The 24,373-nt window shown below is 45.7% G+C and overlaps 1 protein-coding gene across 17 annotated transcripts in view; it reads right to left on the reverse strand.

Annotated features, from left to right (window-relative positions):
• Window positions 1-24,373, reverse strand: part of TRERF1 (transcriptional regulating factor 1) — a 572,147-nt gene that overhangs the window by 106,877 nt on the left and 440,897 nt on the right. For all 17 annotated transcript variants that reach the window (XM_060162908.1, XM_060162912.1, XM_060162911.1 and 14 more), the window contains one exon: window positions 10,866-10,948. The gene's annotated coding sequence lies outside the window, so the exon portion shown is untranslated. The remainder of the gene's footprint in view (window positions 1-10,865; window positions 10,949-24,373) is intronic.

The raw sequence follows: 24,373 nt of genomic DNA on the forward strand, positions 1-24,373 counted from the left end.
CTGACTTTATTTCATCCATACCACTCTATGCCTCTTACCCCTGGATTATTTTAATGTAAATCCTGGATATGTCATATATACATGAGACATAAGGACTTTTTATAGTTAACATACTCAGGCTCTCCATTGTATTATTTTAGAGTAAATATCTGATATTTCATTTGCGAATAAATGCTTTAGCATGTATCTTTAATAAAACATACCCATAATAACAAATCACACGTAAGTATTAGTAATTTCTTAATATCAAATATCCAGTCAGTGTCCCAATTTCCCCAATTATCTCATAAATGCCTTTTTACAGTTGGTTTATTTAAATCAGGATCCAAACAAGATTTACATTTGCACCTGGTTGGTATGTCTTTTGTCTCTTTTAAAGTTTATTATATAGTGCCCCGCCATCCTTTTCCAGGCCATTTTATTTATTGAGAAACATATGGGTCATAGGCCCAAGAACTTCCTGATTGCATCCCCATGGTGTCTTTTACCAGGTTCCTCTATTCCCTGTATTTCATTTCAACTGAGATTTAGTTTTAGTGTCTAATCAACTTCAGGTTCTATTATATTTTTTATAAGACTATTTCAAATCAACTGTATTATTTTTATAAGCAGACAAAACAATAAAGCTTAAAAAATTTTTAAAGGAACTCAAAGAAACACCAGTTTTTCTAATTCATCCATTTTAGCAATTCATTAAAACGCAGTATCCAAAAGTTTTTTTGGAAGGCAGGCTAAACCAATGCTTTTTCACAGGAAGGATGCTCAGTGACTATTGATGGTCTGATTTATTTTCCAAACACACTGCTTTTACAGTTTAAATCCATCTCCCCTTCTGCCTCAGTGCTGAAGTCCACCATCCTCTGAGCAATGGCACACCCTCCACTGGAAGCTTACATCATCCTATAATTGCAATTGTCTTCAATTTTCCTTTCTTTCTTTTAAAAATAATGTAATGTAAGCACATAATTGAAAATTTGGAAATGAGAGAAAATGAAAGAAGGAACCACTCTTAATTTCACCCCTCTAACAGAGTCATTGTTACCTATACACTCTGTACCATCTTTATTAGGGATAATATTTTGGACCAAATTGTAATCCGTGAATACTGGTTTTAATATCCCTTTCATTAACATTAAATACATTTAAAATATTTGTAGCTTATGTTAAGGGTATAAAAAATAGCAATAATAAATATAGTGTGTCCATAGCGCAGCTTGAGGAAGAGAACTTTACTAATCCCCTACACAGCCTCTATGGCTGCTCCCTCTTCCTAGCCTCGCCTCCCGTCACTATCTTGAATCTTTGTCTATGTTCACGTAGTCTTATAGGTATTGCCACATTGTCTAAAAACTGTATCATTGGTTTTGCATGCATCTGAACCTTATGTAATTGGAATCACACTGCAGCTATTCTACATCTTGCTTTTTTACTTAACGTTATGTTCCTGAGAGCCTTCTGTGTTGTCACAGCTGCTATGGTTCATTCATTTTAACAGCACAGCTAATATAGCTACATTCCACAGTAAGACTATGCCACAGTGTGTACTGCAATTTCTGCACATAAAATTATACTGTAAATATCTTGTCACAATGCTATGTATCTTCAAAATAATTATTCATTATAGTAGAGTATTATGCTGAGAGAAGAACTATTTAATTTTATAGTTACCCAACTGTTGGACATTAATGGTGTGAGTGTGTGTGTGTGTGAGTTTGCTTTGTAAATAATGCATCAGGGAAGCATCACTGTCTAAACAGCATATTAAATATTTTGTATTATTTCCTTCATGGAGGGATGTGGGAAGATGGTCCACAGAAGTGGTTATTACTGGATCAAATAGATGAATGAATAACATGATTCTTTATTACACTGTAAAACTGTTTCATAATATTGTAATGACATCAGAATTGGGGATTATCATTAAGAACGGGTTCTTGGGGCTTCCCTGGTGGCACAATGGTTGAGAGTCCGCCTGCCGATGCAGGGGACACGGGTTCGTGCCCCAGTCTGGGAAGATCCCACATGCTGCGGAGTGGCTGGGCCCATAAGCCATGGCCGCTGAGCCTGAGCGTCCGGAGCCTGTGCTCCGCAATGGGAGAGGCCACAACAGTGAGAGGCCCGCGTACCGCAAAAAAAAAAAAAAAAAAGGGTTTTTTTGCTAATATGTTAAAATAGTACTTTACTGCTATTTTAATCGACATATCTCTTATTACAAAATTGAACATTTTCCATATACTTGTTTAGTGTTATTAAATATAATAGTGTTATTAAATATAATGTTATTCAAGTGCTCTACCAAGGTTTTAGTACCTTTCTTTTTAATTTGTTGAGCATTTCACATAACAAAGATTAATTCCGTCATGTTACCGCAAATTTTTTCCCAGGCTATTGTTTCCCCACTGGTTTTTTACGTAAAGAAATCTTTGATTATCCTGTAACTTGATGGACTATGCTTTCCCTTTTTGAGTGTTTTTCTTTTGTTTCCAAGCAATATTCAATTCTACTGATTTCCTATGCATCTACATTTTGCACTTAATTGTTTGATTCATCTGCAATTCATTTTGATGAAGTCAAATGATTTTTTTCCAAATTGCTAGACATCAAAATTATTTATTGAATAATTTTCCTTTCCCCATTGATTTGCGATGCCTTCTTTATGATTTATTACATTATTTCTGCAAGAGTCTATTTCTGAACTGTCCTAGTTCACTTATCTACTTCCTCCTCTTCTGCCGGCCCCACAGTGTTTTAATTACAAAGGCTTCATAATGCATTTTAATATCTGGTAGGACTACATATTTTAATATCCAATAGATCTAATTCCTTTCCCCCCAAAACCATTTTCATAATTCCCCTTGAGGTTCTCATCTACTTATTTTTCCAAACAGACTTAAAACCATCTGGTGAAATTTTTAAAAATCTTGATGGGACTTTGAGAGGAATGGCATTAGACTCACGAACTAATTCCAGAAGTATCCAAATCCTGAATTTTAATCTCACCATTTAGAAATAAGGTCTTCAGTTAATCTCTTTAACTCTTCTTGGTTTACAACTAAGCAATCTGTAGTTAATGATTATTTTATTCTTTTCTTTACAGTATTTATTCTCTAAAGTTACTATTTTTATAACTTTCTGCATTGGCTTTTTGCTTTGATCTCAGTCATATGCAATGATACCTTTATGAGGCTCCAATAAAGTATAATGCCAGTGGACTGTATGAACTCAATCTTCCTTATCAGGTTCAGGAATGGTCATTTTATATATTCCTTTTTAAGTGGTTTGTAGAAGTTAGAAGTTGAATTGATTGAATGCATTTTTTTGTTTGTTAGTTTTGTTTTGTTTTGTTTTTTGCAGTATGCGGGCCTCTCACTGTTGTGGCCTCTCCCGTTGCGGAGCACAGGCTCCGGACGCGCAGGCTCAGAGGCCATGGCTCACGGGCCTAGCCGCTCCGCAGCATGTGGGATCTTCCTGGACCGGGGCACGAACCTGTGTCCCCTGCATCGGCAGGCGGACTCCCAACCACTACGCCACCAGGGAAGCCCTGAATGCACTTTGAAATTAATGAGATTATTACATATTTTCACTTAAACCATTTAAAATATTTCATTTGCTTCATTATGTGAATCAAATGAAAATATATGTATGTGAAGCCATTCCTACATTCCAGGAATATAACCCACTTGGGGATGGTGGAACATTCACATACTCTAGTGTTGAAATCGACTCACTAGAATTTTATCTAATATTTTTACATTCCTAAGCAAGACTGGTACAGAGCCTCCCTTTGGGGACTTGCCAGACTTGTTATCAGGGTCATGTTTGCTTGAAAGTAGGATCTGGAAGTTTTCCATCTTTTTTCTAAATCCTGGAACACTTTACATAACACAGGAATCATTGGTTCTTCGAAAGGTTAAAAAAATTTTTCGAAGTCCTTTTTATATTTTTAAATATTCTACCTGGCACCTAATGTCCATGTGGACATGACCGTGTTTGTATACATGACACTGTAAGATATTGATCTCTAATGGAATGGGGAGTAGTTTTATTGTAATTTACTGCCTTTTCTTCCCCAGCTGAAAAGGGAGTAAATGTCCAAGATGATGTAGACCTAGGAAATAACCCATTTTCCCAGGCTTTGGTTCCAAGAGCCTCCTTTTTAGAGGGCCATCAAGGAAGGTATACAAGGTGGTCAGAGAATATTGAATGTTACACCATCCAAATTTCATTGAGGCTGACCAAATTTGGCAACCACAAATTTACCACTGACATATGGAACTAAGAAACCTAAGATCTGAAAAGACAAGGGGATCACCAGTCTACCCCAGGTCACCTCTAGTTCTGTGGTAAAGGTATCCCAAATTTCTAGTCCACAGGACCATCTGTTCCAGCTATAGAACACTGCATCTCTTCCACAGCAGCAAAAGCTCCTAACTCTAAGGTTTTCTCTGCTTACTGCAAGGCTCCTGGACCAAAGACCCTGCAAGCACTTCAAGGGGACCATAAATAAAAGATTTAGCATAGCTATGGGCTGAATGTTTGTCCTCACCCCCCAAATTCATATGTTAAAGCCCTAGCCCCCAATCTGATGGTATTAGGAGGTGGGGCCTTTGGAAGTCAATTAAGTTAAAATGAGTCACAAGGGTGGAGCCCCCATGATGGGATTAGTGTCCTTATAAGATGAGGAAGAGACACCAGAGCTTCCTCTCTCCACAAAGAAGAGGTCATGTGACCACACAAGATGGTGGACACCTACAAGCCAAGAGAAGAGGTCTCAGCATAAAACTTACCCTGCCAGCACCTTGATCTTGGACTTCCTAGCCTCTAGAACCATGAGAAATAAACTTCTATTATTTAAGCCACCCAGTCTATGGTATTTTGTTATGGCAGCCCAAGCTAAGACGAGAGGGTTGTGGTAATGTCTGCCCAAAAGAACGCTGAGCTGTAGCTATGCAGACTGCGTAGCCTGCTGTACGATGAGATACACCTTAGGAGAAACAAGTGGTACGGAGTTTGAACCAATTACAATTGAGCGTCTACTAGAACATGCAAGGACGGTGCCGTATGAACATATGTGACAATATAAATAGCACTCAAAGAGTGACAATGCCCAGGAATGAGGCTGTGAATAGGGCAGTAACTGCAGATGTAAGCGTGCACAGAACAATCTGCTCTTTCTTGACGAAGACACATTTCAGTTCATGTCCACATTCACGGAGGATCCATGAAACGTTAGAGATCGATGAAATGTTAGGACTGTCGGTCAAGGTGATGAGTGTTAGGATAGTCTGGCAGGAAGACAGGGACCTCAAAACCCTCTTTGGCACTAGGATTCCATGATTCCATTCAGGATTTCACAAATGCAGGCAGTCTTTTTCTCCCCTCAACAAGGGCAGAGATGTTGTTTTCACACCAGTCATGGCCTCACACAGAAGCTTAATCCCTGGCTGGAAGGCAAAACATCTTTGTGGCAAAGCCAAGCAGGAATGTGAAGTGAAGCAGAACGAGAAACATTTTATTGCTGTTTGGGTCTTCGTTGCTGTGTGCGGGCTTTCTCTAGCTGTGGTGAGCAGGGGCTACTCTTTGTTGCGGTGCATGGGCTTCTCATTGTGGTGGCTTCTCTTGTTGCGGAGCATGGGCTCTAGGTGCACAGGCTTCAGTAGCTGTGGCATGCGGGCTCAGTATTTGTGGCTCGCAGGCTCTAGAGCGCAGGTTCAGTAGTTGTGGCGCACGGGCTTAGCTGCTCTGCGGCAGATGGGATCTTCCCAGACCAGGGCTCAAACCTGTGTCCCCTGCATTGGCAGGCGGATTCTTAACCACTGGGAAGTCCCTGGTTTGGAGGTTTTTTTAATGACTTCAAAAGGCATCTTAAAAAGTCATAGTCTTTTGGCAGTTCCAAGATGCAACTGCTGCTACAAGTACTAACACTTACCAGCAACTGACTGATGGACACACTGCTTTTCTCAAAAGTACCCTTTCCCTCCTGTGGCTTTTCAGACCAAACTAAGTTTTTTGTGTGTGAGTGTGTGTGTGTGTGTGTGTGTGTGTGTGTGTGTGTGCCCATGCACACACAGAGACATAGCACACAACTGAAAGCCAAATGAAATTCAACAAATTTACCATTTTTAGGGTTAAATTGTGGAAAAAGAAAAAACTATTGACATGCCTTTTCATTTGAACTATTTAGATACTGCAAAATTTTCTTCCTACCGGTGGGAAATTAAACTAACAATTCTAAGTTAATGACTTGAGGGTAAACAGTTCCTTCTTTTATAAAATGAATTGGGTTTACCAAGACTTGCGTTTAAGTGAATTTCTCCTGTCCCTTTAAATCAAGTAAAGGCATGATTTCAGCGAATTCCTAGGCTTCATGAGAAGCTTCAAAAGAAATACGATTTTTTGCCCTACAGTTGCACATTAACTCCACATCTCCCCAACACCTGTTATGCATAGATGCAGGGAAGCATCCACCCTTAATGTTGTTTTCACAGGTGATATCAGCAAAATAAGAAGAGTGCAATAAATTATTCCTAAAGCTGAATGTTTTCAATGTGAAGATTTTATTCCTTAGTCTGTCTCCTTCCTACTATTTTAGGATCAAGATGGTCCTTTCTTTCTTTTTTTTTTTTTTGCGGTACGCGGGCCTCTCACTGTTGTGGCCTCTCCCGTTGCGGAGCACAGGCTCCGGACGCGCAGGCTCAGCGGCCATGGCTCACGGGCCCAGCCGCTCCGCAGCATGTGGGATCTTCCCAGACCGGGGCATGAACCCGTGTCCCCTGCATCGGCAGGTGGACTCTCAACCACCGCGCCACCAGGGAAGCCCCGGTCCTTTCTTTTATAAGAACTGTAGTGATAAATGTTAGGTTTTTAAAAACATCCTTACTTGGCAAAATAAAAACTTGGCAGCCCTAAGCCAATCCCCCCAATTTTGTTCTGGTAGTTTCTTGGTCCAGACAAACTACATTTGAGAACCACTTGTCTACAGCACCCTCTGAACCAAGGAATTCAGGGTCAGTTGTCCAGTTATCACTAGTCCTCATCTACTTATCACAATTGTGACCAGACAGCCTTGGGGGCAACAAACAACCTACAGAAAATTTAAGTCTAATTTTAGTCAATATTCAGGGGAGTGGGGAATGAAAAATTTTATGGTTTATAAATTTGTGGTCTGTAAGTTCCTGGTCACTCTGGAACTTTATCCTCCATCCACAGGCCCCTCGCTGCACCCTATCCACCCCTTACCCTCAAAGTTATCGCCTCCCAGTTTTGAAATCAGCTTCAGGGTGCTGCGCCCACCTTTGCTCTTCCTACCACTAATCTGGGAACCCCAAATCAAGACACTTCACCCTCCTGGGATTTTGAGAAGTCAGCCCTACAGCACCCAAGGCTTTTGAGAATGATTCACAGCGTTTTGTCAGCTAAAATCCCACTGAAATAAATGCCCAAGGCTAGCTTCTCACTACTGCAGCATCTCACCCAATCCAGGTGATTCTAAAATCCATCCGCCTAGAAAAGCCCCACTGAGGCTGGCTTGGGAAGCCAAAGCTGAGGAGGGTCACTTGCCCCTCCAGAGCCTCCAAACGGATAACAATGGCAAGAAAATCAGCTAGGATAAGTCATGACAGGTTTTCAACTATTTACAAGACTTTTTCAACCAAGAATACATTAATATGTTACCGTAAAGTTAAAATTCCTTATTTTCCAGGGATTATAACTACTTTTAATTGAAAACTGTGTGCTACTTAAATTTTTCTTTATTTAGGTTTTCCCCAAAATGATTTTTTTTTTTTTTTTTTTTTTGGTACGCGGGCCTCTCACTGTTGTGGCCTCTCCCATTGCGGAGCACAGGCTCCGGACATGCAAGCTCAGCAGCCATGGCTCGCGGGCCCAGCCGCTCCACGGCATCTGGGATCCTCCTGGACCGGGGCACGAACCCGTGTCCCCTGCATCGGCAGGCGGACTCTCAACCACTGCGCCACCAGGGAAGCCCCCAAAATGAATTTTTTTAAAAAAACCATTCTAGTAAAAAAAAAAAATCCATAAACACTAAATATTTTAATATCTTTATTTATCTTGTCTCTAGCTGAGCTAACCAGTGACCTATATTTGTTGTGAAGAGTTAATTTCCTAGAATAAACATGTACATAAACATACACATGTGACAATATTTTGAGTTATATGAAGCTAATAAAGGTAACATTTATTGGGCCAGCCACTGGGCCACTGGGCACTTTACTTGGATTACCCCAGTTAGTCCTTACAACAGACCTATAAAGCAGGTATTACTCCTATTCCCATTTTATAGATGAGGTTATAAATGAGGAACTTCATTACTGTAATTTAATCTTCAATAACCCAGAATTTGAGTTCAGTGTTTACTCTGGCTATAGAAAGGTTGAATAAGCATATTAGAAATAAAACAGCATTGTAGAAGGCATAGTTAACCTCCCAGAAGGTCCTACATCTTAAGACATACTGCAAAGCAGATGCTAATTGCAAGTCTTCCAACAGGAACTGTTTGGGAAGGTTCTGTCTGAAACTATACTATGTTAAAGCACTTTAAAATTCAGACTTTCACTAGTTAAGAATGAGTTTTCTCTCACTGTTACCCCAACAATTAGTCCTAATTAGTAAGGTCTCTATATATGATACAGTACAGTGGATGTCCACTGTCACTCTCCCCATGTCCATTTCCCTCCTCCCTCAACAGTACTCACAGCTCTGCTTCCCCCACCCTGGTGCTTTGAGGAAAGCTACACTCGCCAGTGTAGGGATAGGCCAATCAGGAAAATCTCCCATCCCTGCCAATCAACAAGAAGGCGTTCACCTAGCCAATGTGACTGGCTAAACAATGAGCACATGACTCAGTTCAAGCCAATGAAATGCAGGGTTGGTTTGCTGGGGAGGGGCTTCTGGGAAAGACACTTTCTCAGTCTTTTCAAGAGTTACGGCAAGGGATGTTTCTTTCTTTCCGGCCAGAGGGATGTGCAACAATAAGCCCAGGAACTTCTGTGGCCATTCTGCCTCCAGGAGAGAGGCCAGCCTGAGGATGGACTGATACCATGGAAGAGCGGCAGAGAGATGGGAAGAAACTGGACTCCTGATGACAAGTTGAGCTGTTGTCTCACATGCACCCTGTAGTCCGTCCCATCCCTGCTTTTTGCTAGTACAAGCCACTTAATTAATTCCCTGTGCTGTGGGAACCCCTTTAAGTTCAGTTTTATGATATTCACAACCCCCAAGTAATCCAAACTGATAAATTGGAAATAAGCACTCATCCACAGCTTTTTCCTAGCACTTGCTCAGATTCTGCTTGGTCCTGTTTCAAGTGGTTTTGTGCTGTTTTTCTTGAGAAAATATAATGGGCTTTCAATAAACACTTTCATGAATTCATGAGCGGCCTTGGGCAAGTCACTTGATCTCCTTGGGTCTTTTCAACTATAAGAAGGATGAAGTTTGATTAGAGGGTTTCTGGTGCTCCTTCCAGCCCTCACAGCCAATGGTTCTATGGAGCTGACCCAATATTGCAAAGTTTCACACTCAAACAAACGAAAAACCCTCTTTGGGTCCTAAAGTAGAAACAACCCTTTTAATATATTCCAAGCGATCTGCATCTCTTGGTCGGCCAGATATTTTCCATTTGTGCCCTGATACCCATCCCCGATGTGTCTCCACTCAGCTTGCACCCCTAGAGGTTCTGATCTCTGCACAGCTTCAATATGCTTCCTGCCTCCTGGCTTCTGGCTGAGTATGCCTAATGGGAGGCACCGTCAGGAGACGGGAGAACTGACAGGGAGTTCAATGAGGATATCCATTTTCTTGGCTCTTTCCCAGCCATGTTGCTGTAGGTTGACTGCCTCCTACCAGAGACTGCCTTTCTGTACAGCTTCTGATAAACAATCCCTCCCTCTTCTTTTCAGGCCCAGGTATGGGAACAGCTTCCTGACATTGCTAACCCTGGGATGCTTCAACATCCCGTGCTGGTTTCTCTTAACCCTGCTGATGCCACTATAAGCAGTTCCTTCAGTAGAGACTCTTGGACTACTCCATTTGAGTGAACCATCTGTTTCCCACTGGAACCCCAAGACACAGTGGCTTAAAAATTAAATCAAAATCAGGCACAATGAAAAAGAAACAGAAGCAATCAACTGTGAGTCTCACAGAAGAAACAGGAAAAGTGTGGAACTTGCCAAGAAACAAACCTGCACACACTGAAAGAATCAAATTAGACACCACCACCCTCCTTCCCCACCGTTACTAAGAATTTGTGGGAGTCATCTTTTGCGAGAACAGGGTTTAAAACTGAAAAAAAAAAATTCTCTTTATACACAAACCTATTGACCCTCCAGACAGCTTCTGTGTGAGATCTGGTAGAGGAATCATAGCTATGTGACCATTTTCTAGAGGGACAAACTGAGCCTGGAAAGAGAACACAGGGCCAGAACTGACAAAAACATTAGAAATGCCCCAGGGCCAGTTCAAAGGCTCCTTGGTCCAGGAATCTGCCTCTGACAGGCTCTGTGAAGTTTCTCAGAGTGGCCTTCTATACCAATTCTCCAGAGATGTTTAATTCCCACTTATAGAAGCTACCATCCATGAACATCTTTTGGATCCTTCACTATCTGCAACAACTCTGCAAAGCCAAGAGAGACGAGACAGGATGCCCTCAGCCCCATGCCAAGTGATGCTGAATTCCAATACGTGAAACCACAAGCACTGACCGTTTCCCAGACACCTATGGATGTCCAGGCCCAGAGCAGCCAACCTCCCCTCTGTGGGGCATTTTCCACACCACATGGATCAAAGAAACGATTTTATGACCCCTTCATCATAAAGCATTCAAACACCCAGAATGTCGGAGAAGCTACCTGTTTCACGATTAAGAGGCTTAATCTCTCAGGGTCGTCCTGCTTCCGTGTCTTCCTCTTTCAGCATCCTCCAGAGCCGGGGCCTGTAGGGGTGACCCAGAAAGCACATTCAGGATATCTGGCTTCAACATGGGGACAGATCATATATCAATCAGGGAGGGACTAGACAGGCAGCGAAGGATGGAGCCCTGAAGAACCCAGCAGTGGATGGACCTGCCTGGGAGGAGGGCCCTGAAAAGTCCCTGAGGGTGGAGAGGACTTAGGAGAGAAAGACACTCAATTCCAGTCTTCTAGTCACTCAGGCCCCAAACCAGGAGTCATTGTGACTCCCCTGTTTCCTTCACACCCCACGTCCAATCCATCAGCAAATGATGCCCGCTTTATCTGCAAAATGTATCCACCTCCACTGCTACCACTGTGGTCCAAGCAGCTTCTCTCATTAGAATACTGCAATAACCTCCTAGCTGGTCCCCCTACTTCCATCCTTGCCTGTCTATAATCCATGTATCATGCAGGTTGAACTGTGTTATGGGTCAGACTGTGTCTCCCCGCAGTTCCTATGTTGAAGTCCTAACCCCAGGACCTCAGAATATGAACTTATTTGGAAATAGGGTTGAAGCTGATGTAACTAACTATTAAGATGAGCTCACACATCATACATTGAGTAGGGTGGGTCCCTAATCCAATATGACTGGTGTTCTTATAAAAAGGGAAAATTTGGACACAGACACCTACACAGGGAGAGCACCATGTGAAGACTGGACTCACGCTGCCCCAAGCAAAGAAACTACCAGAGCTAAGAGAGAGCTCTGGAACAGATCCTTCCCTAGCACCTTCAGAGGGATCGTGGCCCTGCAGACACCTTGGTCTTGGACTTTTGGCCTCCAGAACTGTGAGATGGTAAATTTTTATTGTTTAAGCCACCATGCTCCCCACACCAGCCTAAAAATCACTCTTCTGCTCAAAACATTCCTATAGCATCTTACATCTCTCAGAGTAAAAGACAAAGTCCTTGAAATGTCCTACACGGCTCCATGACCTGCCCCAGCCTCTTCTCTGACCTCTTCTCCTACTCTGCCCTTCTTCAATTTCCTACAGCCACAATGGCTTCCTCAAGCATCCCAAGCAGGCTCCTGCCTCAGGGCCTTTGCACGTGCTCTTCCCTCTGCCTGGAACACTGTTCCACTAGGCTTCCTTCATTTCCTTCAGGTTTCTGCGATAATATCACCTTCTCAGTGAGACCCTCCTGACAACCCCAGCAGCCTTCCCTGTTGTATTTTTCTTCGTAGTGTTCATCACCACCTGACATTTGTTTATATTTTTATCCCTCTTTCCTCACACTAGACTAGGAACTCCCTGAAAGCAGGGACATGGAATTATGGTATGCCCCAGAGCCCAGCACATAGTAGGTGCTTATGTAATAGTGGCTGAGAGATTTATTTGCGGACTGAAAGAAGCCAAGAGAAAAAGTTGCAAGAAGGAGGAAGTTGTCCACGGTGTCAAAAGTAGCAAAGGGTCCAGAAAGATAAGGACCGAAGTGTCCGTTGGGTGTGGTAATATGGAGGCCACAGGTGACCTGAGAGGGGACAGCTCACGTGGAAGCAGGAGCCCCTCACAGCAAACCCACCAGGTCCCTCCCCTGCGCCAGTCACACCTCCCACGGGCAGAAGCCAACCTGAGCGGGCTGCCTCAGCGAAGGAGCAAAACCCGAGGGCAGATTCTTTCCAGGCGTCTCGTGAGGGAAGGAGAAGAGAGAATGAGAAAAAGAGGGGGTGAAGGTTTGAAGAAAGACTACAGCAGAATGACTGGAGCGGGTGACGTCCCAGAAGCTGCACGGGCACCCGGGTGCAGGAGGAAGGTTCCATCTGGCCAGGAAGAGGAGGAGGGGTGTGTCCTCCTCTGAGTGGAAGGAAACCATGCTGGGATGAGCCCCGATGGGGATAACTGCACGAGGCGGGGAGGCGAGAACCTGAGTGAGCTCACTGCTGAGCGAGGGGACCTTGTCAGTAGTCAGTGAAGGCAGGAGGTCTCCTGAGTGACGAAGGGAAGACAGGGAGGGGGGCTGGATGAAGTGGGGACCGTGGGAAACATCCTGCAGGGTCAGCCCTGAAACCAAGTACCTCCTCGAATTCTGTGCCCCACGTACCTCCTCGCCTTGTGAAGTGCGAACCCTGACGGGAGAGAGAGCCGGCCGCTGGCCAGCATCACTGAGGGCTCAGCTGACACAAGAGGCCGTGGGCTCAGACACACACAATGCACGTGGCTGTGCATTTCTGGGACAGGACCTTGGCAGCGTGGATTTAGGAGAAGGGTCTTCCTCCAACTGAAGAATTCCAAGACCCCAAACAGCTCCATCCCTTTTTGTCAGGGCTGCATCACTCACCCAGGCCCCCAGATTCAGCCCTTTGAGCCCCTCTGGGTCCTCACTCTCCACTCCCCTGATTCCTCCCAGTCAGTCGCAAATCCTGCCTATTACACTTGTGTGCTGGGTGCGACCCAAGCTAAAACCCTCACATACCAGTCCTGTGAGGTGTTCTGAGTGTCTATTTACAGTTGATAAAACTGAGTTTTGATGACGTCACCTGCTCAAGGTCACACAGGTAGCAAGTGGCAGAGCTGGGGTTTGAAATCTTCCATCTCTCTTTCCTCTTGTCCATATTCATGCCACCACCCTGGTCCAAGGCCTCAACATTTCATTCCTAAAATTCAATGTGATAAATGTCTTCTAACTCACTTCCCAGCATTCCCGTTACAGGGCACACATCCGAATGAAGCTTCTTACAACACTGTTTTGTTTTCCTGTTCCAATAAAACTTTATTTACAGAAATAGGCACCAGGCCATAGTTGGCCTGTAAGTCACAGTTTTCCAACCACTGATTTATAGTCTTCATGGAATTACGAAAAATTTTGTCCATTATTTGTTCAAATATTTTTCCCTCTCCCCTTTCTCTCTCACTGGGATTTCAATCACACATACGTTAGACCACTTAATGTTGTCCCACAAGTTGTCAATGCTATGTTTTTGTTTTAAATATCTCTGTGCTTCTTTTCGGATAGTTTCTGTTGCTATGTCTTCAAGCTGGCGTCTAATCTGCTTTAATCTCATGCAGTGTGTTTTTTATTTCGAATCTTTCAGCTCTAAAAGTTCCATTGGAATCTTCTACTTCTCTTTTACGATCTCCTCTCCTTGTTGAACATGTGGAGTGTATTTATAATAGTTCACAGCACTGTTTTTACCTATCCCCGTCCCATGCAATTGGAAGGGCTCCTTCTTCAATCTTGCTTCCCACACGCGCACTCCACTGCACCCCGTCCAGAATGCTCCTCCCCTTTCCATGCACCCCTCAAGGCCCGATGCCAGGACATTCCTCCCCACCCCATCCCCATAGCTCCACCCCTCTGAGCGCCCTGCTCACGCCCCCGCTTGCTGAGTTCACTGCATTTAGCTTCTCTTGGCAAGTGTTCCACTTGCTAAGTTTCCGTGCAGATGGCACACCCCCTGAAGGTAATTAATATATGCGTTGAATGCTTGGAATTGCCCACTGCTCAACACAGAGTCTACAATGGTAAATGTTACTTGATCTACAAAACAATTCTGATGAAACACAGACGATATACTTCTAGAAGTTTTTCAGAAAATACAAAAGAACTGGGATGGTAACTGGAAGGGACACAGGGCCCTCTTGAAGTTTTGGAAGTGTAACTATTCTTCCTTTGCAGGAGCACCCAGAGTCTGACACCCTATAACAGACACTGTAATAAGAGGGAGGGTGGCTGGATGTAGCTCTCCCTTCCTTCCTGCTCCTACATACTCAGGGTCTTGGGATCCCTCCTTAGGTACAGGCTTTCACACACAGAGATATCCTATCTTCCTCCCTCTTCAAAGGAAGAGCTTAAAATGTGAGCAGTCCAAGTCTGGCTGAGTGGAGCTCATGGTGACTAGCAGAACGGCAGAAGGAAGAGAAAGGATACTCCATTTCTGGGAAGCTGGGAGTTGGCTCTAACCAACTTTGACTATCAGCCAGGGACCATACAATTCTGGGATTCTTGGGGTCACAGAAGTAGGATGGTTGAGAATGGTGAAAGTCAACAAGGCACTCAAGGGTCATCAAATCACACCCCATGCAGACAGAATGGGCAGCACCTGAATAACAAGGGTCTGGGAGGAATCTATGGAGGGGAAGGTGATGCTGCCCACCAGATGCCCAATAGGAAATCAAGATCTCCCCAAACCAGTGGAACCAAAGGCACACTGTGGTCCTCGTGACACAGTGGAAATACCAAGACCTCTGGAGTCAAGACTGGGATCATATCCTGACCTCATCACCCAGTGGCTGTCCAAACTTAGGTCGGTCACTTCCCCTCTCTGAGCCTGGCTCTGCGTGAGCTAATGCGAGGCCTAAATAAAACAAGAAATGTAGGAAAACATCCAGCGCAGTGTCTGGCCTTATATAAGGGGCCCGGTAAGTGTGGCTCCCCTCCCTCCTTCAGATCTCACGACTCTCAACCCTCCTTAAGAGGAACAAGTGCAGAAGCTACAGAGCATTTCCCAGGGGGAAGGTCTGCAAAGAAGGATGGCCAAAGTCAGCTAAAGGGAGGAGGACAAAAGGGCCACCCCATGGCCACAAAGAGAGAAGCATTGGACCTCTGTAAATGCCAGCGTTTCAAAACACACAAAGCTTCAAGCCTCAGACCAGACCCAAACAGGAAGTTTGTGACAAACTTAGAAAACATGCAGGCACAACTGCAGGAGGCTGACACCACTCAGAAAAGATGAAAATGAGCACTCCTGGGGGTGCGAGGCAGCGTGGAATAAAAGGAGTGTGCTTGGCCGACATTCCAAACACATACAGCTCCTCCCGGTGTCGGGAGCACCTGCCCTGTGCTCCTCTCCTCACCCCACGCACGTGGGCCAATCCCATGTGGCTGCCCTGGTTTTCTGGTTTCCACATGGAGCCTGTCAACACCTCCCCACTCTCTGTCCCTCCCCTCCCTCCCCAGGCATCAAGGGCAGCAGACATTTTGAACAGCTCTCAGGGGCCTGGGGGATTCAGGTGTGTGAGATCATTTTTCAGCTGGGAGAACTTAGCACAGAAAGAGGCAGTGATGTGCGGAGATCCCACAGGGCTCTCGACCAATGTCTTGTTGATCCCAGTGCATGTTTCACGAGGCCCCCTGGTGCTCCACAATGGGGTCTCCAGGCTGCCATGTTTTCTCCTCTGAAATCCTGCCTGGGACTAACATTTTCATTTCTACTGTTCACACTGGTATGGGGCACCATAACCTCAGTTCACTTACTTGTGATGGCAGGGAAATACAGACATGCCTAACCTCCATGATTTGTGTCCCCAACTGGAGTGAAAACTAGAAGGTTCCTTCCCCTTTGTTCTTAATCTCCTAGCACGTGTGGACTGAGCCTTGATACCAGGCTGTAATGTTTGGTGGGTGTGCTCCAGAAAATACTTGGTAAATTAATAAACAATATCAATGCCATTTCTACTACCCTACCCCCCACCAGACTGTGTCCCACTGGTCCTGAACCACCCTCCGCAGGCGGGTCCCTGGTTCCACCCCTCCCAGGTGAACCGCCCAACTGTAAACTCAGTCCCCTGATTATCAGCCTCGGTGCCCGCCCCTCCTCGGCACCTCCGGCAGTGGTTTCCCCACCTCCCCAAGTTAGGTTCCTTTTTAAAAAAATGACTCATTTAGGAAGAGACAAAACCCAAAACTTCAATGGTGAAGATAAAACAGCACTGAGTCTCTTTAAACACCTCCTACTCCATGTAGAATTTAGATCCGATAAAGACTCCCTAAACTGGACCGCCTAATTTGGAACTTTACAGTATACCCAGTTCTTCTAGCAAAAAACATTTCCAGTAACGTCTTCTCTCTGAACTTTTCAGGGTCTTCCTTAAGAATGCAGGTGGCCTCAGGCCTGCAGTCAGTACCTTTTTTAAAATGTGGGAATGAGAAATTAAAGTCCACACTTGGAAGTCCTGGGTCAAAAATTAATTATTTCATGTTTTACTACATTTATGATTCTGACTTACTGGACAAAGGACATTGACATTATACCACTGGCCTAATGAGAATTATGGGGAGTTTTTTTTGTTTTTGTTTTTTTGTAAAAGGTAAAATTTCTTCATATGTAAGAAGTTTACAACATTTTGTGCACGGTATTTGAAAGGAACAAAACTGTATGATATGATACACAGAATCATAACATTTTAGGGCTCAAACGTGCAATTAGGACGATCCTACTCCAGGGGTTCTCAACGTTGGCTGCATTAAAAAATCCCCAGGCTCCACCCCCAGAGATTTGGATACATTTGGACTGTAGTGGGGTTCTGACATTGGTTTCTTTCTTTTTTTTTTAATAAGTTTCCTGGTGATTTTAATGTGCATCCAGGATTGAGGACCACTGATCTACTGCAGATAAGAAAACGGGGAGGTCTAAACAAATTAAGGTGCAGCCCAAGACCACACAGCCAGACACAAAACCAGAACCAAATGTGACATTTACAACTCGCCGTCCAGATCAACAGTCTCGTTCAGATTTTCAATATTCACTGAATTGTTAAAACCTTTTTTTTTTTTTTTTTTTTGCGGTACGCAGGCCTCACTGTTGTGGCCTCTCCAGTTGCAGTGCACGGGCTCCGGATGCGCAGGCTCAGCGGCCATGGCTCACGGGCCCAGCCGCTCCGCGGCATGTGGGATCTTCCCGGACCGGGGCACGAACCCACGTCCCCTGCATCGGCAGGCGGACTCTCAACCACTGCGCCACCAGGGAAGTCCTTTTTTTTTTTAACTTGGAGGACCAACACAGAGTTGCCGACTTTTTGTTGTGTCAAGCAAGGGTATTTTTATAAATATCTATCAAATACTGTCACTGCTTCCTGTCAAGTCTCATGTTAATGTGCACACCTGCCACCCTCTCCACCCCAACCCTGCCTAGGAGGTAAGATTGGACCATATCTGGCCCCTGCCCACAGTCTCACTCACCTCTACTCACCCTGCCCCTCACCAACACCCACAGGACAAATCCAAACTAAACCCAGGCCTCCAAAATTCTCCATCTCCCCGTTTCCTGAACGTCCACAATACGGATTTCTGAAAGTCCCTTCCCTGACCACAAACTACTTCCTAGTCCCTCCAAACCCACCCTTGGCCTTTCTCCTAACCAACACATGACACCTAATATTTGTACAAGTCACAGCATCCAATATTTACAATTTGTTCTTCCACACACATAATCCCTTCCAAATTTCTCCCTAATCAAAGATGTACAGGAAACTTTTTTTAAATTGGAGTATAGTTGCTGTACAATATTATATAAGTTACAGGTGTGAAATATAGTGATTCACAATCTTTAAAGGTTATACTCCATTTATAGTTATTATAAAATATTGGCTATATCCCCTGTGTTGTACAATATATCCTTGCAGCTTATTTTATACCTAGTAGAGTGTACCTCTTACTCCCCTACCCCTATCTTGCCCATCCCACCTTCCTTCTCCTCACTGGTAACCACTAGTTTGTTGTTATCTGTACATCTGCTTCCTTTTTGTTATATTCACTAGCTTGTTATATGTTTTTAGATTCTACATATAAGTGATATCATACAGTATTTGTCTTTGTCTGACTTACTTCACTGAGCATAATGCCTTCCAAGATTTACTGGAAACTTTTAAAGAGGGCTACCTCTGAGGAGTAGAATTAGGGGATGGGGTGGGGAGGTGGGAAGGAATGGTTCTCTTTATACCCTTCAGTTTGAGTTTTGGGCAAGCATATATTTTTTAAATGGGACAAAAATCACACATACAGGGACGTCCCTGGTGACACAGTGGTTAAGAATCCTCCTGCCAATGCAGGGGACACGGGTTTGATCCCTGGTCCGGGAAGATGCCATATGCCACAGAGCAACTAAGCCTGTGTGCCACAACTACTGAGCCCACACACCGCAACTACTGAAGCCCCTGTGCCTAGAGCCTGTGCTCCGCAACAAGAGAAGCCACCGCAATGAGAAGCCCGCGCACCGCAACGAAGAGCAGCCCCCGCTCGCCAGAACTAGACAGAAAGCCTGCGCGCAGCGACGAAGACCCAGCTCAGCCAAAAATAAACAAATCAAAAAAAAAAATCACACATAATAAAACAAGGCAGGTTACAAAATACACCTACGGTTTGTTTCCACTTTGTAAAATACAGAAAATTGGTGGGGAAGTCTCCATACCCAAGTTTTCAATGTAAATGATATCTAGGTGGTGGGATTACGGGTGAGGTTAATTTCACTTCCCTTTCCTCTCTGCTTATCTTTATTATGTTTTATTTATGTAATAAAGGAATAATGAAAGTTTTAAAACCTGAACCAAAGCATTATCTGCTCTCTGAAACGTACACAGTATCAGGAAGCCAAGGCATCAGAGCAGGACCCAGTCTGGTGTGCAGAAACATCTCCTTTTCTGTAAAATGCAAGATTTCTCCCCAGTCAGGCCCTGGCTTCTGCAGTCTGCCCAAGGGTCGAATCTACCACTACAACTGACCCTAGCCATACACCCAGGCCCTGGCAGTTCCCAAGAATAGATGTAGAAAAGATGCCCTAGCACAGCGGTCAAGTCCCTTATGGGACCCATCTGGCCTCGTCAGCTTCACCTCCTACTGCTCCCTGAGTCTGAGCCACATGGAGCAGTTGTCCTCTCCTGAGTGTCCCCTCTGGTCCCCCCTGCCTGTAAGTTTCTACCCAGGCTGTGTCACCCACCCCTACTTGTTTCCTTCCTGAGTCTCTGCCGAAGGCAAGCAGCCACGCCTACTCCAAGCAACATTCAAACCCACAACTTGAAGATCAGGAGCCCAGAAACTCTTGCAATGGAGCGGAAACTGTGGAATTCTCCACAGTCCCCACTGCTCCCCAAGCCTAACAAGGCAAAGCAGAGGGGTGAGGGCGTCTTCCAGGCAGCAAGAACCACAAGCTCAAAGGCCCGGAGCTCGTAGGGTGTGTGATGAGTTCGGGGGAGGAAAAGGCATTTGGGATGTCTGGAGCATCTCCTAGCACATCCAAGGCTCAGCAGAAAGAAAAATCCAGAGACACTTAGCAAAATTTACAAGGGCCAGCACAGAGAGGCCCAAAAGCGAAGGGTTCTCAGCCTCTCATCTGCTACTCAGCCTTCCAACTGCTTCCCCACAATTCACAATTGAAAGCCCCTCCAGTGTCTAGTTGGGTCCAGGCCAATAGGAGTGGGTGGAAAAATAGGAATAGAGAAAAAAGAAATGAGATTAAGCGACACCACACTGAGAGAGGCTGAGGTCCTCCCTGTGCAACACCACGTGGCCTTGGGTGATGCTTGAGGGGAGCGGGGACACAGTGCATAGCCCTGTCCTTGATGTCAGCCCCAAAGGTGAAGGACGTTTGCCAATTATCCAAACTTCCGGGACCCTCCAGAGACATTTCAAAAGAACTGTGAGACTTCAAAACTGCCGAGACACAGACTGGCCATGCTCCACTCCGATGCCTCTGTGGCCTGCGTGAGGCCTTTGGGGAAATCCTCCAGGAGGCCATTGGACTAGCATCACCTCCTGTCCTGTAAGAAGGTAGCCTGCGACAATTCTTTTTTCTTTTTTTTAAAATTTATTTTATTTATTTATTTTTGGCTGTGTTGGGTCTTCGTTGCTGTGTGCGGGCTTTCTCTAGCTGAGGCGAGCAGGGGCTACTCTTCGTTGCAGTGCGTGGACTTCTCATTGTGGTGGCTTCTCTTGTCGTGGAGCACAGGCTCTAGGCGCGCGGGCTTCAGTAGCTGTGGCGCACGGGCTCGGTAGTTGTTGCTTGTGGGGCTTAGTTGCTCCGCGGCATGTGGGATCTTCCCAGACCTGGGCTCCAACCTGTGTCCCCTGCATTGGCAGGCGGATTCTCTCTTTTTTTTTTTAACATCTTTATTGGAGGATAATTGCTTTACAATGGTGTGCTAGTTTCTGCTTTATAACAAAGTGAATTAGTTATACATATACATATATCCCCATATCTCTTCCCTCTTGCATCTCCCTCCCTCCCACCCTCCGGCAGGCGGATTCTTGACCACTGCGCCACCAGGGAAGCCCGCCTGCGACAATTCTGGCTCCTCACACGTCCACCTCCATTGGGCTTGACCACCCGGCTGATGACGCGTGCATCTGACCGGGAGAGATATATAGCTCTGTGAAAGCACCATGCTGTTTGAGGCAGGGCTACATGCCCATCATCTCTCCTGCAGACACTCAAAGAGACCATATGCTCCTGTGACCTCATCTCTAGCTTATTCTCTTTCCTTTTAAAAAACCCTCCCTATTGGCTCTCAGTGGGCATTTACTAACCAAGTAGAAAACCAATCCTCCAATCCATCATCTCCTATCACGTGGCCCTTCTCCCAGGGCTACAGCCCTCCCTGGGCTCCGCGGCAGCTCCCTCTGAAGAAGTTCCCTCAGGCTCTGGTGTGGTAATGGCATCTCCCCTATGTTGTTGGTCCATAGGCACCATCGCTGTTGGTTCCCTGAACCCTGGAATAATTACTGAAGTCTCTTCAATTAAAACTTTGGAGTGAGGGAAGAGTTCCAAGAAAACTCAGGACCTAAGATCTGTACGGAAGAAAGTTGGAGTCTTCGTGGAGACTGAGGAGATGTACACACTCAGAACAGCCGATAACACACCCTGAGGGCACGGTGGGCAGTCCCCTGCCACTGCCTGTGACGGGGAGGCCTGGGGGCTGAAATGGCTGGAGAAGGGCTCACGGAGGAAGTGAGATCTGAGTTGGGTCTCGAAAATGGATTCAATTGGGTCAAGTGCAGAGGAAGTGGGAAGACCATCCCAGGCAGTGGGACCAGCACATGCGTGGCACTGACCACAGGGTGGGTAGGGCCCCCCTGCGGAGGAAGGAGAACCAGAGGCAGTGGGGGGTACACGTACGCATTCAGGAGTCAGACAGAATCACTCTGAGCCCACCTGTGCCTCTTGTTAGCTGTGCGACTCCGACGGGGCAACTTACTAACTCTCTCAGTACCGGGATGAAGATGAGGATAATACCGGTACCTACCTGCTGGGGCTATTGTGAAGACTAAACTAGAGGATGCACGGAAAATGCTTAGGATGCTGGGTGCCTGCCGTCAATGAATGTTATCTGTTACTCTTGCTACAGTCAAAACTACCCAGTGCCCATCCTGCTGATGCAGACAGCATACTTTCTTCTTTAACCTAAGAAATGTAAGAGCCAGCAGGGCACTGGAATGCCCAGGCGGCCAGGGGGTGGTGGGTATTCTCAACCACACACAAACACACACACACACACACACACACACACACACAGTGGCACACACAGTTCTCTGCCCTTATTGGACCACCTACTGCAGCAACTGGGCTCCCTAAGCTTCCAGCTGGAGTGGGCAAAGGGAAAGCATTTATTCCCCTCTTCCTTCTGTTTCACCACAATTCGGTGGCAGTTGTGTCCCTTCAGCATCATGGCTATCGTCAGGGGCCCCATCTCCCCAACTCTGGAGCTCCGCCCTCCTGACCAAGGGGAGGGCACAGCTTCCCACTGTTGCCAACCCCGGCGGTGCCTCCCTTTGGTTTCCCTAACCCTGACCACACTTCTCTAAATACCTCCCCCTCACTCAAGTGTCCCCAGTAAACCCTTTGCATGTGCCAGCCATCTCATGCTGGGACCCTAACGGAGAGAGCCAAGGCCGCATCCATCCACCAGATGCACGGGGTGGAAAGGGCAGCCCTGTCTTACTCTCACTCCCTTCCTCCTCTCAGAGGCAGGGTATGAATGGCAGTGTTTAAGACAGAAGCACCAGTGTGTTTTTCCTATGAGTGATCATTTGGGACTTTAACATCCCTAGGAATCTGGGGAAAACCCAAAAGGCTCAGGGAAAAGCAACTCTCCCAGCCCCAGGCAGGGCATATTCAAAAGCCCTGTGCTCCTCCAAATCCACCAACCAAGTGGCAGAATCTAGATGAGTGCCTGGCACACAGTAGACGCGATAAATATTTGTTCGTGCAGGTCCTTCCGGCTAAGGATGGAAGCCTGAAATCCAAGAGATCTTTCAGGAAAGGATACTCCACGGAAGCAGCTCCTCCACCAGTGGCTCCTGAGATGCCCTGAGCTCATGACGTGAGGCTCTGAGGTGCTCCCATCTCCAGCCCTTCGTATCACAAATGCTCTTTTCTTGTCTCTTATCAAGTCATTCCTGAGGCTTATAATTTCCTCAGCACCTCCCTCTCTGATTTCATTGTTCCCCATTTCCCCACAGGGCCAAACACAGTCTTGGTTTAGTGAAATCCAGAAGCATTTATTAAGTGCTTACTGTATACAAGCACCGTATCAGGCACTGAAGATCCCAATATGATTAAGATAAAGGTCTCAGGAATCCAAGAGCCACAGAAAATACGAAGGAAGAGGGCTTAACACTGACTAAAGGGGATTCTAAGAAAGATTGAACTTGGACCACATTAGGTCTTGGAGGACGGGGCTGTGACCGTAGGGAAGGTGGGGGAAGGCAGCAGGAGATGTAAAGAGGGAAGTGGGGGTGGAGGGGCACTGGGTAAGGACACGTAGTGCTGAATTGTCAGGGACAAGAGCAGAAAAGAGCCAGGCAAAGGGTCTGTCTCAAATCGGACCCACCTGATTCAAGAACCAAGCACATCCACAGAGCAGAAATGAAACCTGACCGGAAGGGTGTTTCCTCCCAGCAGCCCCCCAAAGTCAAAATTCCCCCCTCTCTGGAAAAATGTTGGAGGAATTCTGGGTGGGTCTGGGCAAAGATGATCGTCCTGAAGGGATGCTTCTAAGCCTGCCACTCCCCACCAGCCTGGCCCTGCCTTGGGGCCAGCCGGATGCATGGGTGGAAAGGGGACCTGCCACCCCGGAGCTCCAGAACCACCGAGAGCACTCCACCCTGTGAAAAATAATAACCTTTCACACACACCTGCTCTTACTTGGAATTCTAAAATTAAACGTTTGTTCTTCTCACCTAAAAGCTTTCTCCCTTTAGAAGCTAATATGCAAATGCCTCGGGAGAGCAGCCACATATCTGCTCAGCATGAATACTTCCAAAAGATCTTTCCTGGAAAACGGGCTTTGCAGGAGGGATGCTGGAAAGATTATCTGTGACCAAGGGTGAGGCGGGAAGAAAAGGGATGGGGTTTGTGGAAGGAGAGAACGGCCGCTCCTGCACTGAATCAGCTACATCCACCAAGGGCAGAGGGGTAGGGAGTTAAATGCTGAGCCCCCGAAAGACCTTTTTTTTCCTTCTAGTTTTAAAAAATTGAGGTATAGTTCACAAACCATAACATTTACCCTTTAAGCGGACCAATTCGGTGTTTCTTAGCACATTCACCAAGTTGTATTCCCATCACTGCCACCTCATTTCGGAATATTTTCATCCTCCTCCCAAAAAACCATATCCGTTAGCAGTCAGTCCTTCTCCTCTTCCCTTGGCAACCAATTTCTATCTTATGGACTTGCCCACTCTGGGTAATTCACAT

This window comes from Lagenorhynchus albirostris, chromosome 10 (assembly GCF_949774975.1).
Source record: "Lagenorhynchus albirostris chromosome 10, mLagAlb1.1, whole genome shotgun sequence".
In the NCBI taxonomy this organism is placed as follows: Eukaryota; Metazoa; Chordata; class Mammalia; order Artiodactyla; family Delphinidae; genus Lagenorhynchus; species Lagenorhynchus albirostris.